General features: G+C 44.2%; 1 protein-coding gene across 9 annotated transcripts in view; it reads left to right on the forward strand.

Annotated features, from left to right (window-relative positions):
* The first annotated feature begins 291 nt into the window (after window positions 1-291).
* PAK5 (p21 (RAC1) activated kinase 5) overlaps window positions 292-24,869 on the forward strand; it is a 153,194-nt gene continuing 128,616 nt past the window's right edge. For 7 of the 9 annotated variants that reach the window (XM_081941141.1, XM_081941147.1, XM_081941148.1 and 4 more), the window contains exon 1: window positions 292-561. The gene's annotated coding sequence lies outside the window, so the exon portion shown is untranslated. Of the gene's footprint in view, window positions 562-995; window positions 1,156-24,869 lie in introns of those variants that run through there. The other 2 variants (XM_081941149.1, XM_081941145.1) reach the window with 2 other exon arrangements.

Below are 24,869 nucleotides of genomic sequence, written 5' to 3' on the forward strand. Positions count from 1 at the left end.
TGGAATTGCTTGTACTGCTATGCGGTTTGAATCAATGGTTTCTTCTCCCGGTTACCTTTAGCCATAACCAAGCAATGAATAGGGCTGGTGGGAGAAGGAGGAGGAAATTTTGATGTGCAGAACGAACTCCCCCTCCCCTTTTTGCTCTTTAAGCCCCGTGAGAGAGGGAGGGGAGCTGTTATTACAAGGGGAGGGGGTAGTTGGGAGGGCGCACTGCAAAAAAAGTGAAGGGAGATTTAGGAGAACCTTCCAGCTGGGTAAGCCCCATTCCTCCTCCTCCTCCTCCCTCCTCCTCCTCCAAGGAAAGCGTTTCTTACGCGGAGCAACTCGTCTCACGGCCGCTGCGAGGCGAACTCGAGCTCTGGCCATCGGCAGCCCGGATGTAGCGGCGCAGCAGCCAGCCCGAGCCGCCGAGCGGTGCCTACTGGCCTCCCTCGCCAAGTGTGGCACCGCGGAGAAGCAGGAACATGGCGCTCAAAGCGATGTGACGGGGAAAGGAGCCGGAGATGCCGCGGGCGCTCCCCTGACACGCAGCCGGCCGGCCGGCCAGCCAGCCATTCGGTAGGAGCGGGCAAGGGCTGGGGAATGAATGGCGCGGCTCAGGACTTTGGAGCCGCATCCTAGAATGGGGAAAAGAAGGAGAGGGCGGACGGGGAGCATCCGCGCGCCTAGCCTGGAGGGAAGGAGGCAAAGAAGGAGAAGCCCCTCACTACCACCACCTCCTTGCTTGTCAGCGCCTTTGTCGGCTCCCCCCCCCCCGTCTCCGGAGGGTAGCGCGGATTTGTGGCTTGCGAGGCCGGCAACTCCGGCGCGCAGAAACCAGAAGGAGCCGGTGGGTGGGTGGGTGTGGAGCGGCGTGTGCCATCGCTGGAGCCGCCGAGGGGGCGACCGGGAAGGCGAGGATCCCGGGCGGCATTTGGGGATGGCGTCCAACACCCCCCCCCCGGCTTTAGCAGGGCCGGGTCGGCGGAACCGCGCACCGCTATCCAGGCGCCGACCCCCCGGCCCCAACTCCTGCTCCCGAGGAGGGCGGGTCCGCGCGGCTCTTTGGCTGTGCGCGAAACCTTGATCGAAGTCGGCATCGGGCGCCGCGCCGCTTGGAAATAAGCCTACGGCTGGGTGGCCGGGAAGCCTCGCTTGGCAAAACCCATTCGGGTAAGGAAGGATCGCTTCTGATAACGTGGCCAGCAGCTTACAGGCGCACCCCCATGAGTGGAGGGTGGGGGAGAGATACACATGGATGGACGTGGGTACGCGGGCGCACCTCATCTCGGGGAGAGGATGTATGGCGAAAGGGTTTTTAAAGGAAGCGGAGCGGTGATCCGAACCGAATGGGGGAGCTCGGTGATTCTGCGCGCTCAGGATTTTAAAGAAAGGATGCAAAAAAAGGGGGGGGGATCCAAAACGGGTGCCGGTGGATTGTGCCAGCAAACTCTGTGACCTTGCCATTTTAGATGTCGCGGAGGTAGCAAAGGGGTGGCGGGGGAGGGAAGGAGCCCCGACTCTAATTAAACAATACCAGCTTTTTATAAGCAGGAACTTTTGATTTGCAAAAGTACTTCCTCGGATTAGATTTCACACTTTTTGTTGGTTTAACAGTTCCACGGATAAGACATGCCTCCATTTATAAAACCAAGTGGACCTAAAATATGTAAATAGGGTCTTTTGCCAATCTCTTGAAGCCCACCATAAATGTTGTAAATATTCTGTGGTGTGTATTTCTAGGAATTTAAAGGAGACGGCAGATAATATCCAGCTAACCACTTTGCAAGCACACCTTTAGAGCACATTATTTTGAAAATTAAGCAGAAGTCAACCCCAAGTAACACTAATTTAAAAGTGGGCATATGGGTGGTTGCAATCTTAATCTAAGATTGCTTTTTCCAACAAATTGGCTATATAGATCCCTTCACTCTTCAACATTTTTAAATAATAGAAAGTGAGGGATTAATTAAACTCTCCAAATAGGTTATCTTTATAGCTAAATAATTAACTTTTCATTAGAAATCGAAGATGGTATGCAAACTCATTATAAGAATTAGACTGCCATGCTGAAAAATATACCATAATGAAGAGAGTGGGCAGGAAATCTTAAAGCCCACTTTTGAAATCAGTAGAATATACAAATCTCTTTTAATTATACAGTAGTGAGTTCAAAACATGAAACTTAAGATCCTGCCTATTTTTGCTATATGTACAGTAAAGTTATTTTAGGAATTTGCTAATTCCTTTGTACTTTTTATATATTACATTCATTTCACTGGGTGCTATGGGAATTATAACAGTAGTTCTATAATGCCTTTATTATTTCTGTATAATTTGTTTCTGGCATGGTATGGGAACAACCACAGCAAGTTTGCATAATACACAGAACGTGTGTAAGATGTCAGATCAGGTTCCCCACACTCATATCTTCCAGAAGTGATGGACTTCAACTTTCTCCTACCGTAACTAACACCAAGGACAAGAAAGTCATGGTGCTCAAAGGAATGATACAGTGATTTCCAGAACATGCAAACTGAGAAAAGGAGAATTACCCATTGGGCTGACATCAACTCTAGGCATCCTTATGTCTAAAGATTCCTGGCTTTGGCTTCTTCCGGCAGCTAGATTGAAATCCTTTTAAAATTTCCCATAATGCCTCTCTCCTAGTATCATTCAAACTCAGTGGATGGAGAGTAGAGTAGAGTAGAATAGAGTAGAGTAGAGTGTAGAATTTAGAATAGAACAGAACAGAACAGAACAGAACATCAGAGTTGGAAGGGACTTGGAGGTCTTCTAGTCCAAACTCTGCTTAAGCAGGATACTCTATACCATTTCAGACAGGTGGCTTTCCAGTCTCTTCTTAAAAGCCTTTTTAGAACAAAGAACAACGTTAATGTTCGTATTTCTCTTCTGAATTTAGAGCAACTTGGAACTTAAGAAATCCAATCCCCTTTTGTAGCAGGACTCAGATTCCTGCTAGCAAGCTGATATTCCTAGAGGTGTAGAAAATGGAAAAGATATTTCTCATCAGTATGCTGAGGAATAGACACAGTATGCTGCAGCAAATATTAGTAAATCGTAATACCAAATGTGAAGCCTCTTAGCTGCTTTTCTTCAGAGCTGACCCCAACAGTTCAGACACCAACCTTGGTTGATATATGTCCTTGTTAATGGAATGGAATGACACATATTCTTCAAGCTTTCTTTTGTTCCTAAACAGCACAAATTACCTTTTTTGTCAGTTGAACCTTTATCCTGTATAATATAATTTCTCTTACTATTCTGGGATTGAACCTGATTATGTACTTCCTTTGACATCTTCACCTTTTCAGATACAATCAGTTTTCCTCTTTGTTATAGGCACTGAATGCCAGTCAATTTTCTTTTACTTTTCTTCACAATGGAATTGTGGTGCTTGGCTTCAGCTAGGTAGTATATTCAGATTTCATGCTTGCCTTACTTGCAACTTCATTCTGTTCCTAAATGGAGATACTGTGTTCTATATTCCTCCAGAACTTTATTTTTTATTCATTTTATTTATTTAGTTTGACACTCATGTACAAGATAACAGGAATAAGAATAAACATGAATAACAATACAGGAAATGGGTACAAATAAATGTGGACAGTAGGACAGGGACATTAGGCACACTGGTGCGCTTATGCACGCCGCTACTGACCTCTTAGGAATGGGGTGAGATCATCAGTAGACGTTTTAAGGTTAAAGTTATGGGGGTTTGAGGATGTAACAACAGAGTCAAGAAGTGCATCTCAGACATTGACCACTCTGTTGCTGGTCCTATTTTCTGCCATCAAGTTTGGAGCGGTTTACCTTAAGTTTGTATCTGTTGTGTGCTGGTGTATTATTGTGGTTAAAGCTGAAGTAGTCATTGACAGGTAGGACGTTGTAGCAGATAATTTTGTCTACTACGTTTAGGTCAGACCGTAGGTGGCATAGTTCAAGGTTGTCCAAGCCCAAAATTTCAAGGCTGGTGGTTTGAATTTGTTCATTTTCTAAGACCTATTTTAATTTACATTATAATGCAACACATTTTCTTGACGGGGGGTACCATCCCTGATTTTAAGATGTCACAAACTACCTGAAATCTCTTTGAAATAATGCAAAATCTTACAGACTCTTCAAATCCTTGTCCAAGATTATTGAAAGCTCCTGGGGAACAATTGAATTCAAAGTGTTTCAGTTATTTACATGTTGGTGGAGGTCCCTTGACCCTTAGACATACCACACTGGTCTCTGATTTAATCCCTGAACTACAACTGTGTAACTTTACAAATATATTAACACCCCATTCTTTGTTTTAAGTTCAACAACCTGCATATGCTCCATTTCTGTTTTGGCTTTGAGAAACAGATGTCCTAATAATGTATAGGTAATCCTCAACTTGCAACAGTTCATTTAGTGATCATTCAAAGTTACAACCGCACTGTTAAAAGGTACTTATGAACGTTTTTCACACTTACTTATAAGTATTGCAACATCGCCATGGTCACGTGATCAAAATTCAAACAAGCAAAGCACCTTCACGCTTGGATGCTTGGCAACTGGTTCATATTTATGACAATTGCAGAGTACCAGGGTCATTGATCACCTTTTGTAACCTTCTGAAAAGCAATGAGAAAGCCAGATTCATTTAATAACCACCGTACTAACTTAACAACTATAGTTACTCATTTAATAACTGGCAAGAAAGATTATAAAATGGGGCAAAATTCACTTAGCAAATGTCTCACTTTAGCAACAGAAATTTTGGGCTCAATTGTGGTCGTAAATCAAGGACTGCCGGTATTGAGATTGAACCTAATCTTGGAATTTATATGGTAGCTGTATATTTTGAGTTGGCACAATATCCCTTTGAAATGCTTCAAATGACTTTTTTTAAGTGTAGGAATATTTCAGCCATGATTCCTGTGTTGATTAATCTGAGGGATGCTTATTTAGGAGAGAGAGAAATGTACAACGGGGGATCTTCTGATGTCCCTTGTGACTTGCCTACTCATGAGTTGTTCCTATTTTAGTTGTGTCAGATGTTGGAGGGTGTGTTGCTCAGCACAAAGTGTTTCAGAAATTTTACACCTGTCCCCCAGAGTTGTTGAAATTCATGCTCAACCTCTGCCTTGCCTTGTTTTCCAATTCAGTGACATGAGATCACCGTCTCTTCCTCTTAGTGTTGCCTCTTGCTTTTGGCTCTCCCATTTCTCTCTCCCACAGATATATTTGCCGGTCATGGCTCTTCTCTGTTGTAATGGATACTTTTCTTTGGAAAGTCTTATTAAATGGAAGCTTAAGCTTAAACATCAGAGAGACCAATGACTGAGTCAGGTGAAAATCAGCATGAGGTTTAAAGCAGGATGGTGCAACTTATGTGTTGTTAAGCTGATCATGGCCAACAAACCATGCATGGTGCTCCTCCAGGAACTTCATAAGCCACTGTTCTTTTGTTGACTATACAAAGCTATTAAAAACAGTGAGGTGTTCAGGCACCTGGCAGGCAACCATCTGTGCCTGGTGGTTAAATTTAATTTAGTGTGGCATACAAATGTGGACTGATTTCCTCTATGCCAAGTGGTTTCCTTTTTTCCTTGCTTTTCTTTTGAAGACTATTGTGACTTCTATTATTTTCTCTAAGTGCTTAAAATGGTTAATTGATAACTGATGTATATTGATATATATGTTCAAAAGCATAATCAAAAGCATCAAAACCAAACAGGAGCAAATACAAAAACCAGAAAGCTTGGTAATATACTATCTAATATACTAATACAGACTGAACAGATCTTCGCAGAAGGCTTCATTCAGAGCTTAAATGAAGGATCCTTTCAGAATGTATATGAATGTATGTGAAGGATCCTTTCAGAATGTATGCATGTATGTATATGTATGTATATGTGTGTATTTTATGTTTATATGTATGTATGTATATTTTATTGTACTCCGCCCCGAGTCCCTTGCGGAGAGGGTGCGGCTAACAAATTAAATTTCTATTTCTATTCTAGAATGCCCCCATAAAATATGCCTTTCTATTTCCTAGAGCAGCAGTATATCTTTTCTCACAGCTGTAGCTACTGTACAGTTCAGTCCTGGTTCAACTCTAGTTCAATGAAGTATCTCAGCAGAACAAGCCATCTTTTTGAAGTCGAATACTTCCTTGAAATGGAGCTCAACAACCCTAACCCTAGCAAAAATTCATTATAATCTGAAGAAGAAAGGTGACGTTTGAAACATCCACATTCCATATTTCCGTGTGAAAAGGTGTTTGGACAGAGTAATATAATACATGAGGAATTACTTAGTTAAGTAGTTAGAGCCATGGTGGCGCAGTGGTTAGAATGCAGTACTGCAGGCTACTTCTGCTGCCTGCCAGCTGCCTGCAATTTGGCAGTTCAAATCTCACCAGGCTCAAGGTTGACTCAGCCTTCCATCCTTCTGAGATGGGTAAAATGAGGACCCAGATTGTTGGGGGCAATAGGGTGACTCTGTAAACCGCTTAGAGAGGGCTGTAAAAGCACTGTGAAGCGGTATATAAGTCTAAGTGCTATTGCTAAGGTAACTAAAAAAAAGAGAAACCAAAGATGAATGAAACAATCCTTAATAAAAAGATCTACAGGATTCTCTGTTCTTGTGTTAATTTTTTCAGCCAGTCTTATTTCCCATGCTTTAGAAGTTCGCTCGGGTGTCTCTTCCCCTCACAAACACATTTACTCTTTATTGTGCGCAGATCCAATAGTAGTGGCATTGTGCTGACTGCAGATTGTAGTCTAATCCCACAGTATAATGTAAATAATCATATGGTTTCTCTCCAGGGGAAAGGAACATTTTTCTTTTCATGTTGATGTGACTTCTGGCCTGTAATAGTGGGATATACAACCCCTATTATTGGGCTTCCTTCCTCCTAATTTAGGTCTATATTCAATCAATGGCACTTTTTACTCTGAATGATGCTCCTGGTGGAATTTGAAATGAAACAGATACAGCATCTCCCAGCAAATATCAAACTGGACCAGAGATTAGCTTGAGGGACATCTTTTAATAAAACAAAAACAAAGAACCTTCATTTAAATGTATGGAATGAGTCCTAATTCTCAAGAACCTTCTTCTCGTATTTGGACACAGAGATTCATGGCAGGTTAAAGTATGGCTAACATTTTTTTAACCTGCCCATGGATTGAAATGTGTACCTTTCATCTGCAACTCTACTGTGCCTCCTCTAAAATTTGACCAGAATGTATGGAATCTTTCGGAACAGGATTAAGGATAGGAGAAAGAGGGCTGTAGAGACAGGGGGATTGTCTGTCTCTTCCTCAATCAGTAGTAGTTGTGTCCATGATTGACAGAAGGAGAAAGGAGATTTTATCCGTGGAACTAAATTCTGCGACTGTTTCAGTGGTGGGATTCAAAAGTTTTTACTACCGGTTCTATGGCTTGGTGGGTGTGGCTTGGTGGGTGTGGCAGGGGAAGGATACTGTAAAATTTCCATTCCCTCCCAATCAGCTGGGACTCGGGAGGCAGAGAATAGATGGCCAGTCAGAGGTGGTATTTGTCGGTTCTCAGAACTACTCGAAATTTCTGCTACCGGTTCCCCGAACTGGTTAGAACCTGCTGACTACCACTTTTGGACTGTTTCCTGCAGAGGAGAAAGGGTTTTTTTATTTTTGTTTTTGTGAAATCTTTGAGCCACAACTACCACCAATCAGACACCCAAATCTGTCAGGCTACTTGCCCTAAAATTTTCTACCTATATTCTTCCTTGATAGTTTTTCTTGAGAGGTATTACATAGCCTTCGCAAAAACATCTTCACTTGTTTATATACTCACGTCTGGGTTTTTTCCCGCACTCGGAGCAGACTTAAGACAGCTAGTGCTATTAAAAAATATTCAGAAATCCAGAACAGATGCTTTACTGGTGAGAGGGGCCACATGTAAATTTAATAAATAAATGGAATCAAAGAAAGCAATTGATCGCACATTGAAACTCACTGCTGCTAAGTAAAAACTACTACAGGTAGCTCTCGATTTATTTGTTTAGGGACTGTATGAAGTTACGACAACATTGAAAAAAGTTACTCACAACTGGTCCTCGCATTTAACGAATGGCACAGTGTCCCCGGGGATTACGCGATTGCAATACAGACACTGTAGTGCGATCAGGTATTTATGACCATTGCAGAGTCCTTGGGGCCCACGTGGTCACCACTTGGAGTCTTTGCATCTGGCTTCCAACAAGAAAAAATCAGTGCGGGAAAGCTGGGTTCCTTTAAACAACTACTTTATTTATTTACAGTCACAGACCAAAACACGACCACTACAAAAGAGACACAGCAGCCAGTCACCAAAAGCCCAACTAAGGGAGGTTACAGCTCTAATGGTCACAGCTCTCAAGAAAAACCTGGAAACCTGAGAGGTGATGTACGAGGAGACATCCCCAAGGCAATCCACAAACAAATCACAGCCATCAGGACCAGAAGGGACGATTTCAGGAAGAGACAGTAACCTAGATCTGTCCGTGCTATACATAGGGCAAAATAGAAGGACATGCTCCGCTGTCTCAACCTCGGCTCTGTCACAAGGTTCCTTTAACAATCACATGATTCGCTTAACAACTAGGATTTGCTTAATGACCCTGTGGTTTTGGTTACATAACTCTGGCAAAATAGGATGTAAAATCAGCCACGGTCATGTAAGAAACTCACTTAACGACTGCATCACTTAGTGATGGAAATTCCTCTCCAATTGTGATCGTAAGTTGAAGGTTACCTGTATAGTTTTAGGATTGAAAATTCCATCGTCTAAGTATTACCTGAGTGAATCTCTTTCAGGTTATTTGCATATGCTGGGAAAATCCTATCACCAGTAAGGAAAAGATCTGCATGTACAGATAGTCCTTGACTTACAATAGTTCATTTAGTGACCGTTCAAAGTTACAACTGCACTGACAGAAGTGTTTTACAAGCATTTTTCACACTTATGACAGTTGCAACCTCACATGATTTACATTCAGATGCTTGACAACTGGTTCATATTTGTGTCTCAGCGTCATGTGACCATCTTTTGTGACATGACAAGCAAAGTTCATGGGGAAGCCAGATTCACTTAACAACCGTGTTACTAATTTAACAACTGCCGAGATTCAAATGTGCAAGAAAAGTCGTAAAATGGGACACAACTTTCTCACTTGCAGGGCTCAATTGTGGTCATAAGTCGAGGATTACCTGTATCGATATAAGACTCCTTTGAACTATGCATTCCTGCCATCAGGATACGCAAAGACGTCCCACCTGAGCACGTCCAATATCCTGTATCCAAAGAGCTTTGGAGAACAGACTTGAAAACTAGCGCTTTGTACCACAGGAAGTGTCTTCTCTGTCAGCCTTACAATGAATAACATGAGCATGTAGTTAGCTGTGGGCAAGCATTTCACTGCTCCTTCTCTTTCATCTCCTGTGCTATCAAGACCGCATGCCCAACCAATGTTTTCATTTCAAATCTTTCTATCCAAATCGATGAGCTAATAATAAGATCTGGTTCTTTAGCTTCTGGGTGAAAGGTCTGTTTTAAGCTGGCTCTTGTGAGCCAGAACATGATAAATTCACCGGCATGAAAATGTTGTGTGCTCTAACTATGAAAGAGAATGAGAGGTGGAGAATGAAGTCTTGCTTCCAAGAGCTTGGTAATGACTAGAGAGGCTGAATGTGTGCCATTTGTATACAGGGAAACAACCTACGTATGTTGTAAAATGGGTACCTTATGGCTTTGTTGGGCTGGCGAAGCTGATAGAAGAAAAAGGTGACTCAGGAACATATATGTTCCTACCACATCTCTGTGTTTTGACAGTAGCTTGAATCTATAATCATGATCTCGGAAATATTAATTCTGGAAACCTGATCTGATTCTGAATTCTGAAATTCTGATCAGTACTGTGTAGGCTTGTAGAAGAACTTTGCTTTATCTCTACATCTGGCACTATCTAGTACTTTTATCTAGCCAATCTGGAGTTATTTTTTTTCCATATTCTTCCATTTCCACAAGAAGAAGGGTGGTAGTGCTGATTTTTATCATTTCCTACTAAAGATAGGAAAATCTATTGATTTTGCTTTTTTCTCAGTTTATAGTTTCTGCCAGTCTATTAACTTCTGCTTTTCTCAGCTTCTCTTGTTTTGTGATCATTTGCATTTTTGACCCATAGTTCTTCAAATATACACTTTTTTTGTGTGTGTTGGGATCTGCCTCGTAAATACCCCATTTTGCAAACTACCCCATCTAACACAACCATCTTGTGTATTATTATTTGTTTTTATAGACATTTCCCCAAGCCTTAAGCAGCATTGCAAAATTCCGAAGACAACACATTTCTACAGGTGTCCAAGGCTCAGTTTGTATATTGGTAGAAAAAAAATTGAAAAAATATTTTTATTACAAAACTCTGCTAATTATTTTTTTCATAATTAAAAATATTATCTGTAAGAATCCAAAGTAGGGTATATAGAAATTCCCCTTATTTTATCTTCCTAAGAACCTGGTGAGGTAGGCTAGGTTGATAATTAGTCATTCAGTGTTTTCCATGATCAAAAGGAGAGCTTGAACCAGTTCTCTGTATTCTAGATAACCACCTTAAACTACCATACTTTTGACTATCTGACAGTCAAGCTATCTAATACAGAAATGATAATATTACATAGTAATTCAAACTCTGGTATACAGAAGATATACTTCATACTTCAGAGTGGGAAATAGGTTTAGCACTTCAAATATTTATAAAAGCAGAAATATGTATGTATGGATTAGTTGATAATCTAATCCAGTGTTTTTTCTGTCAGCTTTCCGAGGAAGATCAGAATGGAAACACAAACAGATGAGCTAATTCTGCTTTATCATAAGTCTACATTAATAGCATCTTGAAAGTATGATAGAACTAACCTTCCACTGTCTCTTTTACTGCCCCATAAGATAAGGAGGTTCCTTTCTGAGTTTTTCTGCCCATACTGCATCTGTGGGCTAGTCTTATCTTTCTCTATGCCACATTTCCCCCCCCCCACCCCACCCCCAAGTTCATTCCTGTATACTAGGGGTCCAAACTTGGCAACTTTAAGACTTGTAGACTTCAATTCCCAGAATTCCCCAACCAGCTATGAAGTGCACAAGTCTTAAAATTGCCAAGTTTAGAGACCCCTGCCATATATCATTATATCTTCAAACTTGGCAACCTTAATATGTAGACTTCTGAAAGTTGAAGCCCACATATCTTGAAGTTGCCAAGTTTGAAGAACTGTCAAGCCCCAGAAATCAAGCAAGACACATTGAGGTTCTTGTAAGGTGTTGCCTTTTTTGTTCCTCACGAATAGTTCTAGGGAGAAGCTGTATTAATTCTTTCTCCCATACAAACTATCTAAATGTCACTGTCTTTTGCTCTTCTGGAATGCACCCCCTCCTTCCTGGGAATCCGGACTACCTTCCGTCACAAACACTGATCTAACTTCAGTTTCTTGCATGGATCCAGGAAAAATTAGAATTAATACGGAATTGTTAACTAAGACTCAGACCTTTAAATATGAAATATATTCATGGCAATATCATTTGTTCTAGGACAGTGATGGCGAACATTTTTGGCACTGAGTGCCAAAAAGATTGCGCGGAAATGTGCACGTGAATTCATCAGGGCCGCGCTCCAAAAAGCCTAACTTCCAGGTTCTAGCGTGCACCCAACAATCAGCTGGCTGGCATGCATGCACAGGCTGGCTTTTGGCACTGCCACATGTGTGAAAGGATTGTGCTCCAGAAAAGCTGAACTTCCGGGTTCTGGCGTGCATGCGCACCCGACAATCAGCTGGTTGGCATACATGTGCACACTGGTTTTTGGCACTGCTGTGCGTGCAAAGGGCAGCTAATCATCACACGTGCAGACTCACTAGAAACCCGGAAGATGAACAGGCAAGGCCGTGCGTGCCGGGCAACATGGCTTCGTGTTCCACTTTGGGCACACGTGCCAATAGGTTCGCCATCACAGTTCTAGGCATTAGGGTGGAATGTTACAATGACTCAGGAACAAACTCAGTTGGACACATTAGTGATTTCTACTATATGGGCATATCTGAGATTACAAGAAAAAAAATCTTAGCTTGTTGCACAACGCACACATTATTAAATTTGTATCTCCATGCTCACCGAAGAAAAAAAATATTGAAAAGGTGGATGCCAAAAAAACAACAACCCCTCTTTGATATGCAGGTATTTCACTCCTGAACTCTTCAAATCACTTGAAATTGTTGCACACTGAAGAAAGTCTGCTTCTGCCCCAGTTTTAATGTATTCTTCTACCATGGCAACTGTAAAAGTCAGTGCAAATTGGAGGGTGGGATTATCTGACTTTATCTAGGGAAATGCAACTTAATTATATGCATGTATATTCTACTGGCTCTGAACTGATTTTCATATTTTATGAAACTGCCATTGTTTGTATAACTAACTGTTCAACTAAGTTATGGTGGCACTGTAACTACATATATGTTGTGGGAAAAGATGGAACATGGCAACTTGAACTAGACGGATATCTGCATCACAGCCATACCTCATAATTTGTCAATCTCTTACTGACCCATCTTATTTTTTTCCTCTTTTTGTGTGCCTGTCATATATAAAACACTTGCTAGCTAATCTGTAATATGTGTAGATCAATAATTTTTCACACGTATATACTGCCCCCAAGTCATTCTCTGTGTTGCAGGAATGCTACATTCTGAATTTCTTAGTCAAATTTGTAGCATGAAAACAGTGAATTGCATTGAGGAAAAATATTCTTCATTTGAGTCCAAGATTACTGAGACTTGAATTTAAATGATCAAATGTAACATTTTACGAAATTCAAATTCTTGGGATTGGTTCCTTTGTGGAATGATAATTCCGTGCCTGAAAAAGTAAAATTATAATTTTGTGTTATCCCTTGTTCAAAGAAAGGCATGAGAAGGGACTGACATACATATTTGCACCACAGCACAAATGCTTTTGTGTTTGCTTATTTTATTTTATCAGTTTATATTCTACAGTTAATTCAAATTGAACATTGAATTTATGAAACAATCCTAATGGCTTATTTCCTTGAATCCAATCTATATCTCGATCCTTGTTAAATTCTGAAATTTCTACATCTAGAAAAACAAAATGCATTATACACTTCAATTTTAGGGTCATCAGCCTCTTGTTCTGGTTGTTCTTAACCAGTTAGAATTGGCAAGACGAAGCCTTAACTACAAGTTTATGGAAAAGTGCAATTTGCCTCTATTTAAGTATTCAGTGCCACATGTAATAAGGATTTTGCATGCCTGGGTGTGCATCTCAATTAGATTTGCAAAATGTTTGGAGAAGATAGTTTGCTCCCACAATTAGACATTAATTTTGCATTTACCATTCACATGGAAAGCATCTCTTCACTTGCTATTTTACATACCCTTTTTATGCCTCATTTGCTGCATGTAAATAAAAGAGTTCTATTGCCATCAGGAGAGGGAAACATTTCAGCAGCATGTATGATTGTGGCCTTTTTTGTTCATTTATTTCCTTCTTTTTGGAGTAACCCAGGCTCCTCATAAATAGAGCAAGTTCATGACAGGCAAGTGGGATGGAACTGCCATTTCTAAAATCAGGGTTTGGTTTTTCCATTAGAAAAAATAAATGCTGGTATTGTTTTCAGTGCCCCAGGATCTATCGTTGCCCAAATATTCTCTGGGTAGAGCCCATGTAACTGAGATGGAGTGAGAGTTGTGTATTCCATATTAAGCATAGATATTTTCATTTGTAGGAAATGGAAGCTGACAATGTATTCTAAACAAAAGACACAGATTTAGCCAAAAGAGAAGACTTAGTCATCAGCCAAAATTAGGAGAGGCATTATAAAAAAAGAAAATTATTTGCATTAGAATTGCATATATGCTTTATATAAATATAGATATAGGTGGGTGGGTTTGAAAAAAGTTTATTAAATAGAACTAGACTTTAGGAAGGCTGTCAATCTTCTGTGTTCCTGTCATGGGCTAAACACTGACAACCTTAGTTTTATTAAACTAGGCTTGAGGTTGGGTTGTCTTGCAAAGGGAACTCTGACTTTTGAAAAATAGGGCATATAGCACCAACCACATCAGTAACAAATTGGTTTGGACAATGCTTTGGGGTCTATTAATGCTCCAATTAAAAGGATTTGTAGCAATAAAAACTGCTAAAAGGCTCACATGTCCGAGTGAACTGTTTCACGAAATAAACATCTTTCTCCTGGAGTAACAAAAATATTTCTGGCATAGCCCATGACTATTTTTGTTCTGAGTGATAACATGACAGATTGGCAAATGTCACCAGTTTGTCTCCCTCCACTCTCACCCTCCCCACTTGTTCAGTTGCATAAGATGTACCATTAAACAGTTATTTTCCAGCTCAATTTTGTCATCTCACTCATACATCCATTCCATGAAAACCAGAAGAAGATAGCGGCATAATTCAACAGCCAGAATTCTGAGACCTTCCGTGGGAAGATCCATCGAGCTTCTTGATTAGGGTGACTTGGGAATGGATAATAGCATGTTCACATCCACCCGATAGTAATTTATACTTGATACTGCTATCAGAAATTATCAGTCCATCAATTTCATACTTAGGAGAAGCCTCCCAAATACTTGTCATGTCATGGTTAGAGAAGAAGTTTGCCTGTGAGGATGTAGCTGTTTTCTTCAGCAATTGATTGCCCTTTGTCAACATAAACTTGGGAGTTTTCTTATACCCATGACCGTTAATTGTGGCATTTCTTTTTCTTGCCTTTGCTATGGTTTAACACAGAGGTTCCCAATCTTTTTCGGTTTGCGGCTCCCATAACACTTCAGATTTTTTCCGCGGCTCCCTTAATAGGTACATCCGATTTTTTTTAATTTTTGACTTTTTAAGGATTTGGAAATCTACTTTTTAGTTCGTTAAGGTTAGGTTAATTGAAAAATAAATTAAACACGAGCTTTAAATTCACAATTTATTGAACATCGTTTAATGATTTAAAATTATTAATGGGATGGATGGGCTTGTTGTTCGCTGCACAACTTCTCAAATCTTGGATCAGAAAAATAGCTTTTGAAAAGTAACTTAACCACCACACTAGCCCAGTGGTGGGCAACCTTTTTTTTCAACTGAGCCAAATCTCGCCAAAACCACGATTGAAATTTATTTGGAGAGCCGCTCTTGCTTAGCAACCAAAATTTTGGGCTCAATTGTGGTCATATGTTGTTTTTCTTTCTTTCTTTCATCTCTCTCTCCCACTTTCTTTCTTTTTTTCTTTTTCTTTCTCTCTCTCTCTCTGGCTCTTTGTCTCTCTCCCTCCCTCCCTCTCTGTCTCCCTCTGTCATTTTCTCTGGGTGTCTATCTGTCTCTCTCTCTCTCTGTATCTCTGTCTCTCTCTCCTCCTTCCCCCATCTCTGTCACTCTATGTGTGTGGGTGTGTCTGTCTCTCACTCATTCACTTAATCACTCACTCTCTGTGTGTCTCTCTGTCTATCTTTCTCTCCCTCCCTCCCCCTCTCTGTCTCTGTCTCTGTCTCTGTCTCTGTCTCTGTCTCTGTCTCTCTCTCTCTCTCTGTGTCTCCCTCTGTCTCTCTCCCCTCCCTTCCTCTCTCTCTGTCACTCTGTGTATGTGGGTGTGTCTGTCTCTCACTCATTCACTTAATCACTCACTCTGTGTGTGTCTCTCTCTCTGTCTGTCTATCTTTCTCTCCCTCCCTCCCCCTCCGTGTGTGTGTGTGTGTGTCTGTCTGTCTGTCAGTCTCTCTCTGATTCCCTCCCTCACTCCCTCTCTCTGTTCCTCTCTCTGTCTGTCTGTCTCACTCACACACACACACACACTGTGGTGACCACAGTGTGTGTGTGTGTGAGTGAGACAGACAGACAGAGAGAGGAACAGAGAGAGGGAGTGAGAGAGGGAATCAGAGAGAGACTGACAGAGACGAATCAGAGACATACTTTTAGCTACCTGGCAGCGGTGTTTTGCCTTGGGGGGCTCCTCAGAACTTCCCAAGACTTCGGAGGGAAGTTTACAGCCCTCCCTCGGAACGCTTCGGAGGGAAGCTTCTGCCAAGGCGAGTGGCAACAAGTCTCCCAGGCTTTAATTTGCCGAGCTGTGCGCACGCGCCTGTTTTCCACGGCGTGGAGCAGCGGTGAGATTCTGCGCGGCGAGCGATGATTCCAGGGGCCATCCGGGAAGATGAGGAACGCGAGGGGGACCCTTCCCCCCCCACTGATGCCCCCCAGAATCATCGCTCGCCGCCCAGAATCTCGCCACTGCTCCACATCGTGGAAAACAGGCGCGCGCGTACAGCTCGGCAAATTTCAGCCTGGGAGACTTGTCATGCCTGGGCTTTTGCAGAAGCTTCCCTCCAAAGCCCGAGAGGAGGGAGGGAAGCGGGCGCGCGGCTTCGCGGCGCCCTTATGACGATAGCGCGGCTCCCCAGGGAGCCGCGGCGCACACTTTGGGAATCACTGGTTTAACAGATATTGACCTTACACTTTTCAAGTTGGGAGCAGGATAACTCTTGGTTGTTTTTACAACTCTTCTCCGAGAAGCTGTAAATATCCAGTTCTCCATCGAGTTCTCATACTACCCTCCTCTCCATTTCTCTCTCTTCATCTGGAAGGAATAAGACCTATCTCTTTTCCAGTGGGGGAGAGGGAGCGGTCACATGCGGGTATTCTCAAAGCCTGATTGGTCCAAAGACTGAGAGCAAACTCTTAAATACTCCTGCCTTCCCATTCTTGCCCAGTTTCCTCTCAGTCTATTGGTCCAAGCACTGTTTGAGATTGGTTGTTTAGGTAGGAAAAGGTGTCTGTTTTATTTTTCTTCCCTTGGCAATTGGATTGTTAATTTGGTTTAATTGGTAACTCTAAAATTAAATTAAATTCCAAATTGAAACAGCTGCGGCTCAAAGGGACAGTCCTTTCTGCCTCGGGTGGTTTTGGGGGGGGCTGTGGGGCAGTCTTCCTCCCCTCCGCGGGCCTGGAGTTCTAGCCCGATCCCCGGGACTGCGAGGGTGCCACACGCCAAGGGGCGGCTGGTGAGCGAGTCCGGGCCTCCCAGCTACGTCGGGGGAGAGCCGGACCTTTTGAAAATTGCTTGTGGTGCGCGCAGGACGCCTGCGGAGCCGCCGTTTCTATCCTGGGCAGCTGCCGCATTTTAATTGAGGCAGCGAGGCGCGAGTGCTTTGGAGGGCGAATGCGCGTTGGTGCGTGGGGCCCCAGGGGCTTTTACAAGGCTGCCTTGGCCCCGGATCTTCCAGCGGGGCGGCAAGCCTTCCCGGGCGCTCAAAGATCGGCGCCAGCGTGCAACTTCATCTGGTGGTCATTTTGAGACTGTCGCCACTTGCGCAGGGATAGGCCTTGGCCCGGGCGGCCATTTTGGAGAGGCCTAGACCGGCAGGCCCTGATCTACTAAGCAGTTTTCGGGCCCAGGTTCCAGCGGGACCAACAGAGGCCTAATCCCATCGCCCCGAGCTTCAGGACACGTAAGTGGGGCAATGGAGGAGGGGTTGGAAATCCCCCAGGGTCAGATGGAGGCCCCTTTGGCAGAGAGCGGGGAGCTGAGGCAGGTGCCTGGGCCCAGGGAGCCCCCAGCCAGCCCTTGGCCTCTAATCGTCCCTCAAGGACCACTTCAAGGGAGGAGGCCAGGAGGCACAAGGCCTTGGAAAAGACCTTTGCCAGGGCTGAACAACAGGCTAGGGCTGCTGGGCCTATTTCCTCCAGCAGATCCAGCTTTCCACTCAGACCTGCTTCGGCTCATTCCTCCCCCAGAGGGTTCAGCCCTTCCTCCCCTTCAGCTTCCCCAACCAGATCCCACAGCCATTCTGGGCGAAGGGAGCGTTATTCACCCTCTCCTTCGGTCTCCCCAGGATCAGGGAGGGGTAGTTCTGAGGGTCCGTTAGAGGGTACCTCTGGGGGCCATCGTTCTGCCCGTAGGTTGGCACCACGTGGTCCTAGGACTTATGATAAGGGCATGGATGATTTGGAGAATCTCCCTGTAGGGATTCAGAAGCTCATTGCTACAGCCATATCACGGGGCATTGCCCAACGGGATAAGGGCTCTCACTCCTCCAGGTCTAAAGGGGGTTCAGGCCATCTCCATTATAGGGCTTCCCCCCCATCCCTGGTCAGCGAGGGGTCAGTCTTGGGGGAGGAGAACTTCCAGGATATGGGATTTTCGGAGGATGAGGATACAGCGCCCCCTGATTCTCCTTCTTCCTTGGGCCTTTTTCCTCCAGCCATGTTCAAGACACTTCTGAACAAGGCAAGGAAGACTACCAAAATTGGAACTGGGGATCCCACTGTGCCCCCTCCTAGGGACCCCGATATGGCCATGTTTTCCAACACGGCCACTAACAAGGAGGAAATTCCAGCTCCTCCCTTATTTATGGAGGTCCTCACCAACCAGTGGGCCCGGCCATCTAATTTCTCTAATCCGGGGAGCAATGAATGCTGATTTTATAATGTGGAACAGGCTTTAGCGCAGGCCATTCATTTGCCTGTTATTGACACCCAGTTAGCTACTCTGGTTTCTTCTTCCCCGGTGGTGTCCGGGGATGCGGCTGATAAGTTAAAACCTGAGGATAAGCGCGCAGAGCTTACCTTGAGGAAAAATTTCAATGCCACAGCCTGGGCCATAAAGTCTGCAGCAGTGGCATCATACTTCAACCGCACCACGGTCATGTGGCTTCGCCAACTCCAGGTTCGCATCCCTATCCAGGATGAGTGAATTCTCCAGGATTTCACTAAGATCATTGCTGCCTCACAGTTTTCCCTGGACACGGTTAAGTTTGCGTCCAGTGCTCTGGCCACCTCAGTCACTTCCCGCCATCTGTTGTGGCTTTGCAACTGGCAGATGGATAACAAGGCCAAGTGGAATTTGGCAGCTGCCCCCTTTAAGGGTCCAAACTTGTTTGGGGAGGCTCTCGACCCCATTTTAGTCGAGAACAAGGACAAAAAGAAGGTCCTGCCGTCCAATGCTAAGAAAGCAGAGACTAGGGCTCACCCCTATCGTAGGCAATCTTATAGGGGTTCTGACTTTGACCATCATCAGTGTTTCTCTTCTTTCAGGTCAGACAGGCAGTTCTCTCGGTCATCTTACCAGGACCGGAGCCGGTACCAGCATCAGTCCCGGCGGTCCTTTCGAGGCGGCGGCGGTCGTCCCTTCCGCAGAGGGAAATGACTCGAACCTGAGTCGTCCCATAGACAGCCGCCTATCCCATTATGTGGACCAATGGGATGCCATCATGACAGACCCCTGGGTCAGATCCACGGTTCGGCTAGGCCTCAGGTTAGAGTTTCTCTCCATCCCCCCAGATATCTTCAGGTCGTTCCCTCCGTCCCAGATTCTGGAGCGCCGTCGCCTGATGGATCAGGCTATTCTTCACCTGCTCGACATTCGGGCGGTGGAGGTCATTCCCCCGTCGGAACGAGGTTGGGGCCACTACTCCAACCTGTTCGTGGTTCCGAAGAGTTCGGGGGGCTGGAGAGCCATTCTGGACCTCAAGTGTCTGAACCGGTATCTGGTGTACAGACGCTTCAAGATGTCCTCCCTCAAGTCTATCCTTCAGGGTATCCGAAAGGGGGACTTCTTAGTGTCAGTAGACCTGACGGAGGCCTACCTTCATATTCCCATTCACCCGGCTCACCGCAGATTCCTAAGATTCTCTCACGGGAACTGCCACTACCAGTACAGAGCACTGCCCTTCGGGTTGGCTTCAGCCCCCCGAACATTTACGAAGGTTCTGGCGGCATTGGCAGCTCACCTCCGGTCCATTCCGGTGAGACTCCAATGCTACCTTGAGAATGTCGTGGTCCAGGCAGGTTCGCTACCTCAGGCGGTCTCGGACCTACGACTCACCATTCGGTGTCTTCAATCTCTGGGGTTCTCTGTGAACTTCCCAAAGAGTCACTTCCCCCGTCCATGCGCATTCTTCACCTGGGGACACTCATAGATTCCGAGTCGGGGATGGTCAGGCTCTCCCAGGATCGACAGACAAGTCTGCGGCAACTGGCAAGAAAGGTTCACGCAAGTCGGTTAGTTTCTGTCCTCACATTGTCACAGTTGCTCGGCAAGATGGTGTCTTGTATAGGGATAGTGCCGTGGGCCAGGCTTCATCTTTGGCCTCTTCAGTGGGAGCTCATCCTGTTCCAGAGGGGACGACTGAGCAACTCTCTCCGGCTCTTACGCCCTTCTGTGGGGGTTTGGGCCTCTCTCAGGTGGTGGATATCCCCGGCTATACAGAGGGGTTGTTCCTTCTGGGAGCTGGAGAGGGTGTCAGTGACCACGGATGCGAGTCTCTTCAATTGGGGGGCCCTGGTGGGCTCCCGCCTGGCCCAGGGCAGATGGACAGCTTCGGATCTCCGACACAATATAAATTGGTTGGAGTTGAAGGCGGCGCGGCTAGCCCTACAGCATTTCCGAACCTCGGTGGAGGGCCGTCATGTGCTCCTCCAGATGGACAATGTGGCCGCCAAGGCCCACAAAAACCGTCAGGGGGGACCCATTCCCAGACTCTCTGGTTGGAAGCCCTCAGACTCGGCGCCTGGGCGGAGAGACACCTGGCATCCCTGGTCTCAGAACACATCTCCGGCCTGGCAAATCACCAGGCGGACTGGTTGAGCCGAGCGACTCTGGACAACGGTGAGTGGCAGCTCCACCCGTCCTTGTTTCAGGGAATCTGCCAGAGGTTCGGCACTCCTCTAGTAGATCTGTTTGCCACTTCGGCGAATTCACAGCTGCCGCGCTTCTTCTCCCGGTTTCAAACCCGGTCGGCGGAGGGCACGGACGTAGTTGTCGTTCTTCCCTCCCTGGGACCGAGCTTGGGTATGTCCCGCATGTGACCGCTCCCTCTCCCCCACTGGAAAAAGAACATTGGTCTTACCTGAACGTGTCTTTTCTGGGGGGGAGAGGGAGCGGTCACGACCCGGCCTGTTACGTGGTGGTGGGCCCAGGGGAGGGCCGGGAGGTTTTGTTTCCCGGGTTGTGTTTTGTGTTTGTTGTTTTTCAGTTCTGGAGTTCGCCTTCGAGGAAACTGGGCAAGAATGGGAAGGCAGGAGTATTTAACAGTTTCCTCTCAGTCTTTGGACCAATCAGGCTTTGAGAATACCCGCATGTGACCGCTCCCTCTCCCCCCCAGAAAAGACACGTTCAGGTAAGACCAACATTCTTTCTGACTCAGTGTGACTTCCTCCCTTCCTCCATCTCTGTGACAATTAACTTCTCTTCCTTCATGGTCAGAATGATAGGAATGGCTGACATGTTCTTGTTCCTCTTCAATCTTTTAGCAAGATGCCTCCAGTTTCAGAACTCTCTTTTGAGTGGTGCCGTGTCTTTCAATCCAAGGCGTTAATAGATAATAGGGGAATTTGATCTTTTGGTCTTCCCTCCTCTATCAAGTTATCCCTGCCTCTTGTCAGAATCACTGGAGGCTGCAGAAGTTTTATTGGACAACTGAACAGATGGCTTGGGTTTGTAAGGGCATTGCAAATGGATATCATGAAGTAGAGGAAGTAATTACACATCATCTGTTGCCTTCCAGGAGCATTCATTGTTCAGGAAGCCTCTCTAATAAATCAAATGCACAAGCCAGTGAGAGTTCAGAATATGTATCTGATACAGTATTCCTCCCCGTGCCTACAAGGTGCATAAGGACAGAAGTCTTTCCTAAATAAGGCAATAACTGGTTCTGATTATAATTTCCCATTTTAGACTCTTTATAATGAGATATCATAAACAAATTCCTTGTGTGTCCAATCACACTTGGCCAAGAAAGAATTTTATTCTAGCCTAGTCCCGTCCATCCAGTCCAGTCCAGTCCAGTCTATATGCACTGGAAATGACTTTTGAGATAATTTAGTCCAAATAGCTGCTCATTTTAGGTTTCATTAATGGCCCTCAAGCATCTTTGAACATATATGGTGAAGGAGAATGTATCATTTCATGTGGCAGACTATTCTGGTGGCTAAAAGATCAGTGAGGAAGTTCCTTCTGGTGTCTATCCAGAATCCCCTTCCTTGCAGTTTTAAGCCATTGATTCTGGCTCTGACCTGGGGAGCAATAGAGCAGTGTTTTTCAACCTTGGCAACTTGAAGATGTCTGGACTTCAACTCCCAGAATTCCCCAGCCAGCGAATGCTGGCTGGGGAATTCTGGGAGTTGAAGTCCAGACATCTTCAAGTTGCCAAGGTTGAAAAACACTGCAATAGAGAATAAATTTGTTTTCTCTTCTCTATAAATCTCCTGACTGAATCATCAACCTTAACTCTGGGCATTGGACGGAAAGTACTTCAGTCACTCTCCTGGATAAGTTTTACAGGAAGTTGGATGAGAAAAGTGTGAATCTTTCTTGTGTTACCAGATCTCTCAGCAGCATTTGATATTGTCAACCATAGTCTCCTTTTGGGTTGTCCACATGGGCTAGGACTGGTGGAGACCATAGTTGTGGTGGCTGCACTCCTTCCTAAGTGAGTGAGCCTGTCAGTGGCTATGGAGGCACAGAGGTCAGACACTCAGTGTGGGTTTCTGTAGGGCTTAGCCTTCAACTCGATGTTATTCAATATCAACTTGGTGTCACCAGATGAGTTAATTTGTCAGTTTGAGATGGCATAGTAACCCTATACTGATGGTACATAGTCAGGGGTGGGTTGCTGCCAGTTTTACTACCGGTTTGCAATCTACACGCAACACGTCTGCGTGTGCATGCGCTGTTCAATGGAAATTGTTCTGCGCTCGTGCCCAAATTCCACTACTGATTTGGCCAAACCGGGCCGAACCGGCAGCAACCCACCTCTGTACATAGTTGTATGTCTCCAATCTGGGCCAAATAGGAAATGCGGGAGATGTTCTGACCTAATGCCTAGAAGCTATCAGGGTCTGGATGGGGAGAAACAGGCTCAGGTACAACCCAGACAAGATGGAAAGATGGTAATTCAGAAACCTCTTGAGCCTGTAGTTACACCAGTTTTGGAGTTATGATCTCTCTCTCTCTCAAAGATCCATCAACTGGGAATCTACCTGGACTTGTGTCTCCTACTGGAGGAACAGATGGAAGCCTTGGCCAAGAAGATTTTTTTCCCATCTTCAACTGGGTTGCCAGTTGTGGCCATTCTTAGAATGGAATAAAGGCAGTCCATTCATGCTGTTGTCTCCACTTGGATTATTATAATCTGCCCAAGAAAGAAGTGCCCTTGAACATCACCAAGAAACTCCAGCTGTTGCAAATATAGCTGCTGAATAACTTGTGGTCTGACATAATGCCATACTGCTACTACTGGAGTTGCATTGGTTACAAGTTTGTTTCTGAGTGCAATTCAAGGTGCTGATCATTCCAATAATGCCTTTACAACTTGTGTTTCTCACTTAGAGGAGTCCCAATGATGTTGAGATAGTAGCACCATTTTTTTTAAAAAAGAAACCTATGGGGAAATTCCCTGATGAGGTCTCCCTGCAATTTAATTAAGTCTAAGAAAACAGGAAGGATGCTGACTATTGGAGAGATTGTACAATTCACACAAAAACACATCAGTTGGAAACTTAGAATTAATTGAGGATAAGAATTTGAAGGAATTTCTGAACGCTTCCTTTTTTACAAACTCAATAGGAACTGTTGCAAAAAGTAGAAAATGCCTATTTTTGGCATTGATTAATAGAAATTTTGAAGATCAGACTGAGTAATTGATGGAGAAAAGGAGGGGGTGAACTATTTCTTTTTAAAAAAAAAAAAGTCATGTGGTCCCTCCAGAAATGTTGAGTATTTTAATATCCACAATTCTAGTGGCTAAGAATGTTGGGAGTTTGCTTTTTGCAAATTATGATCTTTCTTTCTGCCCTTCTGGGCACATTACTCTAGGGGAAGCTGCGCTACCTCAAGGAAATACTTTCTCCTTTGATGCCACCTGTTTTGAATTTCTCATACAGACAAACAAGTAGCCAAGTCATAAAAGTGATGAAATTCAATTCAAACCACTTGGAATGCTAAACACTCCATTTCAAGATGGAAATATCCTTCTTGAGCATGAAACAGCTATTTCAAGCATGAAATGGGCCATTTCAACTATTTTGTGTTTGAAATGTGTTTTGAGCTTGGTATGGGATCTTGCAAATTCAAAACAGTTAACATCCAAAATGCTTGTACCTCAGTTTGTACTCCTTGTTTAAACTGAGTTGCAGTGATATTGAAGATCTCATGAAATAAGGTTATCTGCATTAAAGCATTGCCATACATCTAAATCTTATGAGTCTTACTATTAATCTCAAAAAGGAAAGTTGGAGCTTGCTGGGAACTCTGAATTTTGCTTTCATGGTACATTTGGAGGGTATCCGGTTGAGAAGGATTGCATAAAACTGATCAGTAATCTCTGGATATTTTGTCTAACTGGAAACAGTGGTATATAAATGCATTTTTAAAAAATATTTCTTTTTAGTGTAGGAAAAACAGGGTGATAAGCTATTCTCTACTGAAAGCGGTGACTGGTATTTCAGCCTAATTAAACCAACTCACATTAAAAAAAACAAATGCCCCCCTCCCCCAAGAAATACATAAACAGTGAAGAAATAGAGAGTAGACCAGATTTCTGCTTCTGTTATGATGGCTTTGCTCTGAAGTACAGTTTGTACACCATCAAATAGCTGGTTCATGTAAACTTTGTGCCAACTGAAGTTAGCTTTGGAAGCACATGTAGTACAAACAAGGAAAGAGAGAGGCCAAATGCAGTTGCGGGAAAGCAAACTCCAGTCTGTTGCAAGTTAAATGACAGAAGGTGTTATGTATTTGCTAATATGTTCTATATATTTCTATTGTGGCTGAGCCAAAATGGGCTACTTGTCTCTTCACTGTG

This window comes from Natrix helvetica (genome assembly GCF_964273705.1).
Source record: "Natrix helvetica genome assembly, chromosome: 2".
In the NCBI taxonomy this organism is placed as follows: domain Eukaryota; kingdom Metazoa; phylum Chordata; class Lepidosauria; order Squamata; family Natricidae; genus Natrix; species Natrix helvetica.